This window comes from Cottoperca gobio, chromosome 1 (assembly GCF_900634415.1).
Source record: "Cottoperca gobio chromosome 1, fCotGob3.1, whole genome shotgun sequence".
NCBI lineage: Eukaryota > Metazoa > Chordata > Actinopteri > Perciformes > Bovichtidae > Cottoperca > Cottoperca gobio.
In genome coordinates this window covers 9613112-9624312 of record NC_041355.1, presented here as the reverse complement: position 1 = coordinate 9624312, position 11201 = coordinate 9613112, and the positions used below count along the sequence as shown (strand labels likewise).

The 11201-nt window shown below is 40.8% G+C and overlaps 1 protein-coding gene across 8 annotated transcripts in view; it reads left to right on the top strand.

Annotated features, from left to right (window-relative positions):
* The window catches only part of rbm47 (RNA binding motif protein 47), a 31863-nt gene that overhangs the window by 9777 nt on the left and 10885 nt on the right, over positions 1-11201 (top strand). Inside the window, exon 1 of one of the 8 annotated variants that reach the window (XM_029432094.1) lies at positions 10029-10064. The exons of the other annotated variants lie outside the window; for them this stretch is intronic. The gene's annotated coding sequence lies outside the window, so the exon portion shown is untranslated. Of the gene's footprint in view, positions 1-10028; positions 10065-11201 lie in introns of those variants that run through there. 8 annotated transcript variants of the gene reach the window in all.

Below are 11201 nucleotides of genomic sequence, written 5' to 3'. Positions count from 1 at the left end.
CAATGAACAAGAATGAAAAATAAAATATACATAAAATGCTGTGAATAAAACATGCTGTGATTTACTGCCCTGCGATCTCTTTGTGTATGTCCACAAACACACACAGCTCTACTGTATTAGGATACTGTTACTGAATGTGTGTGTCTGTAACTCTCAGTTTCGTTTGCAACAAGACCGCAGACACAAACTCAGCCGACTCTTCTTCAGACTTTAACGTCCCCCCATCTGTCTCAGTGACCGTTTAAAGCTGTTTGTGTGCAGTTTCTACTGTGTGTGTGTGTGTGTGTGTGTGTGTGTGTGTGTGTGTGTGTGTGTGTCTGTGTTGGTTCATATCAGACCAGTCAGGCCAGTTCCCCCATGTCTCTCTGTCTGTTTCAAGCTGATGACTATCTTCAGTGCATGACTTGTGACTATATTACAGACACAGTGTTCTTTTTTTATCATAATCTCATTGCTTCATTGTGTTTTAAACTTTTACTAACTGTTATAACTTTCGCTTCATTTTTGCAATTGCCTTCCCTTCCCACTTAAACATGTGACTGTCTGAGGAGGGGGATCTCTCTCTAGCATGTATAAGCAGTATATAAACATTTAATAAATGGTTTATTATACACTAGCTGTAAGCAGTTTTAAGTGTTTATGGACGCAACAACTATAACACTTCCTGTGGGCACCCATAAGTGGACTCTTCTGTACAAACAGATAATGATCGACTATATAGTAAAACACATTGTAATAATATAATAATATATGAGAAGTTAAACATTTTGACAAATACAATACACTCTTATAATTTCCTTATAGGCGCTTTCAACTACACAAAGTGTCTATAGCCTCTTTTAACCCCCTTTTTTCTTTCCATTTTCTTTTTACGTGTCTTTCCATTTCTTTGGAACTGTATATGATATAGGGCTGTACAAATGTGTGTGTGTGTGTGTGTGTGTGTGTGTGTGTGTGTGTGTGTGTGTGTGTGTGTGTGTGTGTGTGTGTGTGTGTGTGTGTGTGTGAAAGAGAGAGAGAAAGGTGCTGGTAATAAAGTTATCTTGGTCTTTGAATCACGCTCTCCTCAACCTTTAAAGTAGGTTTATGGCTGCGCACGGCCTTCACTCCAATCTTATTACACCCTGTTGGTGGAGAGAATACATTTCTCCAACTGTAAACTTTGAACCGGCTATCTACATATACCGTGTGTGTGTGTGTGTGTGTGTGTGTGTTGCCAAAAAGGCGAGAATCAGTGATTGCATGTCCTTCATTAACAGAGTCATTGGTTAATGTGTCACTTGTACAATGGCAACAACACACACACACACACACACACACACACACACACATGCGCACACACACTCACACACATACATACACACACTTGTGCTGGAGTAGAACGACACCCCGTCTGATAAGAGCAGCAGGCCATGTTCTCCCCCTAAGGGTTGTTTAAGGTAAATCACACTTGCACAGATTCTCTCTGAGCCTCTCTCTGTTCCTTGAATGTGACAGCTTTAGTATCATATATTTTGTTATGTTATCAAATTTCCAGACATAAATTGTAGTCAAGGTTTGACTTTTGTTTTCACATGGGACACAAACACCTCCTCCTCGATATGTAGACTCCCGCCGACTTTGATAAGAAACCTATTAGTGATACGTTAAAAACAAACGTAATCCGGTCGAATCTGAATGGACAATGCAGTTTTGTTGGGAATGTGATTTTTAGGAGACCAGGCTGCCTGTTAACACCTGGATTAGTCAGCAGAATTCCATTTGCACGCTGCGGCAAAACCAGAAATGTGTAATAGACTTTGGGACAAACCTGTTGTTGAACTGAAGATTTGAATCAAAGAAACGTTTGGCTACCATGCTGATAAAATATTATATACTGGGGCATTCAAACCTTCTCACTTACAGTATCTATCTGCACTGTTTGAATGATTTTATGTCTATATTGACCTTTTATGATTTTCTTTTATTAATATACCTGAAGACGAACAAAATAATACATATTTGGTGAAACATCGTGGTTCTCTGAAGTCGTCAGCTACTGACAGCTGAAGTGACAGATCATGTTACTCCTAGGAACTTTAGCTAACCTTTTTATGGCTGGGTGTACTATGTTTGATCTGGAATGAAGTGTGGCCGCTTGCTCACACACTCAAGGGATGGCCATGTCGGTCAATCCACCACTTTGGTTCAGACTGAAATATCCTAACTACTATTGGATGGATTGCCATGAAATATGGACATTCGTGGTTCCCAGAAGATGAATCCCTGACTTTTAATCTTGCGCCAACTAATGACAGCCTGTACTTTGATTGGAATGTTAATTAGCTAATGCTAGTATGCTAACATGTTATATAATAATCTAATTAAATAAGATATGACGAGGGCTGTACCTGAACCAGAATTATTTTGATGTGTGAAGACCTCTCCCTGACGCTGGATGGCTGTGAGACATTTACTCCAAGATGCAACATCTTGTTTCAGAAATAGTTTCTACAGCATTATTCTTCAGTGTTTGAATTGTGACTCAGATTATTATTTATTTTTATTCTGGGCTGGTCCATTTCATTTCTGTAAATACGCTCAAACACTAGCTCATGACTTTTGCTTGGTTGTTTTCAATCATTCGTCACACCCTCTGCCCTTTTATCCCTTACCCTCCCTTTTGTCTTATTCCTTATCAGCTCAGAGAGAGAGAGATTGAAGGAGGGAGAAAAAAGGTGTGTGTGTGTGTGTGTGTGTGTGTGTGTGTGTGTGTGTGTGTGTGTGTGTGTGTGTGTGTGTGTGTGGGGGGGGGGGGGGGGGGGGGTTACCTGTACTGTGTGGCCCCACCTCTCTCTTCTGGCCATTGAGAATGAGTAAACTCTAAGCCACCTTTGCTTACCTTCACATTCAAACACCCAGACACTGGCAGGCAAGGAGACTTTCTTACTGCTGCAGCCTGTCAACATTAAAGAGAGAGAGAGTGAGTTTTAGACAAGTGTAATTGTGCAAAGTGACTCCCGAAAGCTAAACACACCGGCTTCATCTGCGTCTTCTCGGCCTGCTCGTCGATATCTACGCTCCTCAGCTTGGGATACAGGTACTGTGTTAATGTCGACCCTCAAGTGTGTTTCTGTCTGTTTGAAGGCCTCAGTACTGAAAACATCTCTTGTTAAAGTTTCATGACTTTTTGTTGTTGCGTCACTCTGTCAGTTAAACACTTTAAAAAAGTTTTACTTTTGATCTAAATAAATCTGATTACGCAACTTGTGAGCAAGATTTCCAAATCAGAAACAGTTGATGATAGTAATATGCTGATCCCTGGAAGTACAACAACTATTGATTGATGTTGAAGAAGGCCTGAGGGTCGAAAAGTCATATGAATAACAGAGAAATGCATATGGAGCCAGAATGTGCGATATTTCCTACTTTACAGATGATATGACAGTAAAAATGTTTGGAAGTACTTTGTTTTGACGTTATGATCCTCTCTATGACCAAACCTTATGGTCATACACAGACACAGACATTTGATGGAGTTTGTCACGTTGCCTATTTTCTCTCTTATGATCGAAATCTGGCATTCTGAATCTGGTTAGAGTTGATGGATTTCCCAGTTTCGCTGATTTATCAAAGCCAGAATGATTGGAAACAGACAACAAAGGCACTTAAACTAATCAGTGATTGAAATGGAGATCAAGATGTCCTTACAATGAAACCAGTGGAACCAGCGGAGTGGCATGGCACTGTATGTGTGTGATCGTGTGTGTTTAGGTTGGGGGATAGGAAAAGCTTCACTGACTACTTAGAGAGGCTGGTATTATTATAGACCATAGACTTCCGGGTTCGCTGTCATATAATATGTGGACTTTACTCTGGTAAGGTGAGCTGTTTGCTGTGTGTTTGTGTGTGTGTGAGTGTGTGTGTGTGTATGTGTGTGTGTGTGTGTGTATGTGTATGTGTGTATGTGTTATTTAAGTTTCATTCAAGGGTAAACATGCAGTGAAAAAATTATAATATTCACTGTTCTTTTATGATTCAGTTCACTTTTTTTGTCAGAGATCTTCTTAGTAATAATCGAAACAAAATGATTGTTTTGACAGAAATATTATTTCCGTGGCACGTTTCTGCAATTGGGCCGTTGTAGGAGTCTGACACACTCTCTCTTAACGTTGTTTGTCGACAGGGTGGGACGTTGTTTGATTATAAGTGTGCATGAAGGTAAGCTTTTTTGAGAGTGAGAGAGTGAAGGTTATATGCAAATATTTGGATCTTTTATTGTTAAGTGTGTCAAAAATCACCAACTCTCCACTCGCTTAAAACTAGCTGGTTTCCATTTACACTCTCTCACACACACACACACGCATACGCATGCACGCACACACACACACACACACACACACACACACACACACACACACACACACACACACACACACACACACAGACATAGGGGGCCACTAAAGCCTTTATCACGAGTGTGTGACACTGTCAACGTCAGTAGTAATTGTCTGAAACAATGTCTGCTGTGGCCTTGAACAGGCTAGCTGATTAGCCTGAGGAATGTGTTTGCCTAAGGAAGCAAAGCCCCTTTCAGCTAGAGCTAAAGCTAAAGCAGCTCTTATGATTAGTAATGACTGTGAAGCTGTGTGAGGGGACATATGTGGCAATATTCAATTGCAGTTGACCTTTTTATTCTGTCATGCTTTTATATTAAGACTAAATCCAAAGCCCTTCGGCTTATAATATGTGTGTAAGTTAAAATTTGATTCAATCATTATCAATGCTGATGCTGGTATTTGAGTTGAAGACGCAGGCTCTTTGTTACATCGCTTGAAGTCACAGTGTTCGAGTATAATGGTGGTGTTTTGAGTGGACAAATGTGAAGGTCCTGAAGGCAGGGGGGCTCTCAGAGTAAATGAACTGGAATCATCCCTCCGTGGTGAAGTTGGGGTGGGCTCACTTACGCACTCCATCTGACCTGAAATTCTTCAGGCCAGGTTCACTTTAAAGGGCTTTCTAGCTCTGAGGGAGGCCCGTACATTTGGTCCCCTCCTCTCTGTTCGTTAGCCTTTCTGGCTGCTCTCCATCTGGTCTTGTACCCCTCCTCACCCCCGAACGCTCTTTCCATACTCTTTTTCAACATGTCTCCCCCCCTCCTCACCCTTCTCCCTCTCAGCTTGCCCTCCTCTCCACACCTTCCCTGTTTCTCCTTCCCCTCCATGCCGCTCTCCTTTGAGCTTGACTGAACCACAGGAATGAGGGTGACAGTTACATGGATGGGAGGAGAGAAACAAGACTACCTACTATATGGCTGCACGGTGTTTGGCCAATGTTCTAAATTGTGGCTAAAATGTTACAGTGATGGTACTACCCTGGATATTAAATATTCATCTGTAGTGGTCCCAGTTATATGTATTTGTTGTGTACCAAAGTAACACATGACATGGTTAAGATATGTATGAGGCCAATAATTGAGGACTGCTTCAATGGAATAGATTGAACAGCTAGAATAATGCTGTTTTCAACTATTTGTTGTTCTGGATTGTACATCTAAAGTGTTATTGTGTGTAAATGTTTTTTTGTTGAATAGACCAGAACATGATCTCGTGCACAACTGCTCATGCACCATATGAGGCAAGAGTTTCACTCACGCTTACTTGTTTTGATAATAATTAATCTATCAAACAATTTGTATAATCACCTAGAAAAGGAAACGCCTTACAATCTGAAAGACAATTTAATTGCAGCAGCTGAACATTTAAAATAGCTGAAGTACTGAAAGAAGTTGAGTGGCAGTCCAAATACAAAAGCATGTTTAAGATAAGATGTTTAAATCGCATTTTGATTCATTGGGAGTCATGTCTGTGTCTGCCTGGCAAATGCAAGTCCAATATTCACTCTCCTTATAGTTCTGTTTTTGTCCAGAAGAATATCTGGTTTGGTGCTGAGCTGGTCGTGCACAGAGGGTTTATAAAGCTTCGTTGTGATGGATATTTTTAACAATTTCCTAGCATTTTGCAGATCACTGAATCTAGAAGATTAAACAATAATTAAAGTGGTTGGAGGTTTCACTATTATAGTTGCTTGCTAAACTACCGTGCAGGACTGTGTGCTCCTCCAAAAACAATTACAAAGGGACAGAAAACAGATATGTTAAGACACCGTAATAACACAGCTTCTCTTAAGGTGACTTAATGCCTCATCCTGCTTCATCCTGCTTCATCCTGCTTCATCCTGTTTTAGTCAGCATGCTGACAGTTGAACTGGGTGAACAACAGTATGAGGACATCATGTGTCCTGAAGGGTCAGCCACAGTTCTCACTTCTCTTCTGTCAACTTCATTGTTTCACTCGGTCATTTACTGCAGCGGACTCTGATAATGCGATGTGTGCAAGAGACACTGACATTTCCTTTGTGTTGCTTTATGTCTATAATCAGAAAACAACTCTTTCTAATAAGGTAAACTACCTGAAACAATTAGGAACAACAGTTGGAGGTACTAAAAATCACAGCAGGAAGATTTTTTTTTTTATGTTCCTAAAGCAGTTTGACAGTTTCTGCACTTGTCTGAGAGGAACTGCTTACAGGAAAACGGTGGTGTACCCCTCCAGGTCGTATCGCTCTACAGAAATAAACAGCAGGACCTCTGGTCTTGTGACACGCTACTCATTTACTTATATGGATGAAGAGAATGCAGGCTCTCCAGGCAAGATACTGATTACCAGCACTGCTTTATTGCTCACCTTATTCCTGCTTATTCACATTTTCTTGCCTATGTGGCAGAATCCTGTGTGTGTGTGTGTGTGTGTGTGTGTGTGTGTGTGTGTGTGTGTGTGTGTGTGTGTGTGTGTGTGTGTGTGTGTGTGTGTGTGTGTGTGTGTGTGTGACCCTGGCTTTAATAGAGAACAGCTTATCAGAGATAACCAACAAAGTCTAATAAGCGCTCTCTAATGTGATTACTTATGATTTGGTTCAAGTTAAGCAAATGTGTTTTAGCTCAACCCAATGTCAGTGGCAGGGTTATAGTGTAAAGTCCTAAATATAAAAGTCGGTAGAGTTTGATTTCAAGTCTGCCATCATGAACACAAAGCTATCCTGAGCCATAATGTATGTTTTTATCCATAATACACATCTGTAAACTTGACACTCACAAAGCTGGAAATATTTTATATTTTACCGGACGTACCCAACGTGCGTCTTCAAGTTATGCAGACGTTACACATAAGTTACGTTACGTTAGACATACGTGAATACGGAATACGTACGTGAATATTTACCTACGTGAATACCTACGTGAATACCTACGTGAATACCTACGTGACTACGTTAGAGGTACGTTAGATATAGGCTACGTCGGCTGACGGTGAATCCCTACAGCCTATTTATTGATACCGAGTGGATAACATATTCCTACCCTATGTTAAGATGATGCCTGACGACAGGAGTCATTTATTAAACGTGTTTCTACAGTACAGCTAGCGTTCAGCATTCTAGTCGTTCTCCAGCATCAGCATGACGTGAACCAGATGGCACTTTTCCAGCTGCGTTGGCCAGACGCTCTGATACTTTTTGTATAAGTAAGTGATACGCTATCAATGTTTGACATACGTATAATAATTTGTTATGTATACGTCAGCTACAACACCGCTGTGGAAAAGTTGGACGTATTTGGACTTTGACAAATTTTGAGCTACTTTTCATATACGCCGGCATGTTCCTGCCATAAGGAACTGTGTGACAGGGCCTTCAGTTCATTGTATTTACTCTTAAAAAAAAACCGTAAACCATATGTAACCAACACATCAAGACAGGATTAAACCTGAAGCAGTAAGTGTATGTGCTGTGTTGATGATTTAGTGAACATGTACAATGATTAAGGGGCAAGAGACAGTAAATGTTTTTCCTCCATTTCGTAGATTTACCTGTGAGGTTCAGTGGTTAAGCTTTGACCTGATGGACTGTGTGCTCACCAGAACACCTGAAGCCTCTGAGGCGTGTCTGTGTCCTGATTGGCTCTCACTCATGTCTGACAGTTAATCTTTGATTAAGACCAGGGATACTCAACTTATTTTGCCCGGGGGTCACTTTTTAAATTTACAGGAGGACAGGGCCAAGCTTAGCCTAAACCTCTGCCGGGGTTCCTGGGGATCCTCCCCTGGCACTTTTATTTTTATAAACAAGCTCTATTAGTCTTTTATACATGTTTTGTATGCACTCTGGCACCCTATTTAAATCAAAGTACTATTCCCATTGTGTATCAAGTTATTTTCACATTAAATTCATATTTGATTCACTCCTTCCAATGTCATGGTAATAGCTTGGACAGTTTTATAATTGGTAGTTGATTAAGGTCTCTATCATTCGTACTTTAATCTCCTCTTTTTTGTCTATTCATCATTCTCTTGTCTTTATGCTAAATAGACTTTCTTCTTGCCTGTTTACTCAGTCGTTAAGGAGTGGGGCTGGTTTCAATAGCAGCTGAAACTCAGCGCACTGCTGACCACACACTGTGACTTTCATCTCTCTCTCCCTCTCTTACCCCATATGCTCTCTCTATCCCTCACTCCCTCTTTTCTTGCGCTTGTCTACAGAACCCGAGGGGAGTTATTACACAGAAACTCTCTCTCTCTCTCTCGTGACGTTCTCTCATCTGTCTGTTTTTCTCTCTGTCGTCCCTCTATCTGCTCTCTTGACTGCCCAGGAAGGTGTGTGTTGTTTGCTTAACTTAAGCTGTGCTAGGAACATGTTCACCGTTGTTATGTACAAAAAACAAATGCGCATGCCCGGATACACACGTACATACACACACACACACACACACACACACACACACGCACACAGTTGTAGTCTTGTGCTGACATGACATAAATCACTCTAGTGGTAACTCTCAGTCAGAATTTCCAAATGTCCGCCCAGTTCAAGATAACAACATGAGGAAGTATGAAAACCCCGGTTTGGACGTTTCCTGACGTTTTTCCAATTTCTGCAACTCTAAGCAGAAAACCCTTAAAACCCATGAAAACTTATTTTCAGCCTCCTCTCCTCCCACTAACATCACCCACTGTGTCTTCATTAGTTACAGCTGTGTGTGTATTTATCATTGTTGGAAGAAGTATTTAGATCCTTTAGTACCAACACATAAATATAAAAGTATTATCAACAAATGTACTTAAAGTATCAAAAGTAAAAGTACTCATAATGCAGAGAAGAAATGTCCCCTGTGACTGTTATATTATTGCATATGACATTATTAGATTGTTAATACTGACGCATCAATGCACACGTAATATTTTACTGTTGTAGCTGGTTGATGTGAAGTAGTTTAAACAATTTTATATATTATTTTAGTCCAATGGTTTCCAACCTGGGGGTCAGACCCCTCCAAAGAGCCACACAATAAATCTGAGGGGTCATGAGATTATGGGAAGAAAACACAAAATTCTGTATCACAAATCTGTATACATTTTTTGGGAATTTGCTGTAGTTTTTGATTTTCTTTAGCAAAGAATTTGGAGCAGTTTACTTTTTTGGGACTAAAACAATTACTGAAATGAAACCATATGAGAAGGGTAATCTCATCTCAACGACTCATAGACATCTGAAACGTGCTAGGGGCCTCACCTCAAGGGCTCACGTGTCAAAAAGGTTGGGAAACACCGGTTTAATCTTTAACAAATAATCTTATCATATCTTTAAATTGTCAAATGAAAATAAACTAGCTGTCAGATAAATGTAAGGGACTAAAAAAACAATATTCTTACAATATTAAGTGTAAAGTAGCATAAAATTAAAAGTATAAGTACATATAATGAATTACTTTCCACCACTGTATTTCACACATATCTGCCCACAGACACCCACACACACACAAAGTACCTGCTTTAGCTCCACCCTCAGAAGCTCTTGTGTATGTGTGCGTGTGCGTGTGTGTGTGCGCGTGTGTGTGTGTGTGCGTGCGTGTACGTGCGCCCAGAGGAGGCTGGCCTCTCTGCTCAGTGCCCTGCTGTACCTGTCTCTCATGGAGGTGGACTAACACTCCCAGAGCAGGCGGCCAAGCAGCGCAGCGCTGTGAAGCAACAGGGGTAGCTATATCCTCCTATCTGACCGCTCTCTGCTTCTCTTTTCCACCAACGTCCTTCTGCTGTGATATCCTCCTTGAGCGTTCTGCTTTGTTCAGTCTCACTTCCCTCTTTCTCTGACTGTCTTTGGTTTCATAGGGATTCTTCAATCTTGAATGAGACTCTGTTAAGATATTTTACACAGTCTATGTCTATAACAGTCATGTCTATACATTTGCCTTTGAAGGGATAGTTTTGAGTAGTGGCTTGAATAGTATTTGCATGTGTGTGTTATGTGTTAAAACAGAAGGATTGTAGTGTTTGTAAGTGTTGATGTTTCATTGATCCTCTTCTGGTGCCTTGTGACCCTGTTGTTAGGGGCTGCTGGGTAGTTGTGCCCATGTGCGTGCGCACACAGCTGAGATGGCGGCTTCCTTACGCCTGTTTTCTGGATCAGTGTCACTCAGGATAAAACAGAAAACTAAGAGAGGCATTGTTCCTTACTGTTGAAACCACACTTATGTTTTCTTTGCTGTATAGTCTGCAGTAAATGGTGAACCAAAGAGAGGTTTGTTGGCTTACAAACTTCTGAATAAGACGAAAACATGATGATTTAATGTCAGGTCATTGAAAGTGTTCTTCCTCTTTCTAGCTGCGAGGAACTTAAATAATGTGTCGGAAAAAGATGGAATTTGCCAGCAGTAGTCAATCTGTGTTTATGGTATAATCTGGAGGAAGCCAGTAAAAGCCTTTTTGTCTGCTCATAAAGCAATTCAGTCCCCAATAACATGCTGTTAATACGTAGAGAATCAGGTGCTTCTATCAATCATAAACACAACGTAATGGACAATCTCCACAGCAATAACTGGAACACTTTAACCCGGCAGGTTGGTACTGTTACCCAATCACATCCTTGCTCTTTAACTTCCTTTGCAGTGCACAGGCGAGCAAGCTCTTCCCTCCTGAGTTCATAACCTTTCACCGAGGGAACTCTTTTGTCTTAGCTCTGAACGTCTGTGTAGGTTATGTTTTACCTAATAGCTGCTAGCTGTTCCTGTTGTGCTGCAACAGAGAGGCACAATCACACATAATTCATTTACCTTCGAACAATCTAGTTTATTAATAACAAATGTAAATCTTTGCGCTCTCTGTGAGTAAAGG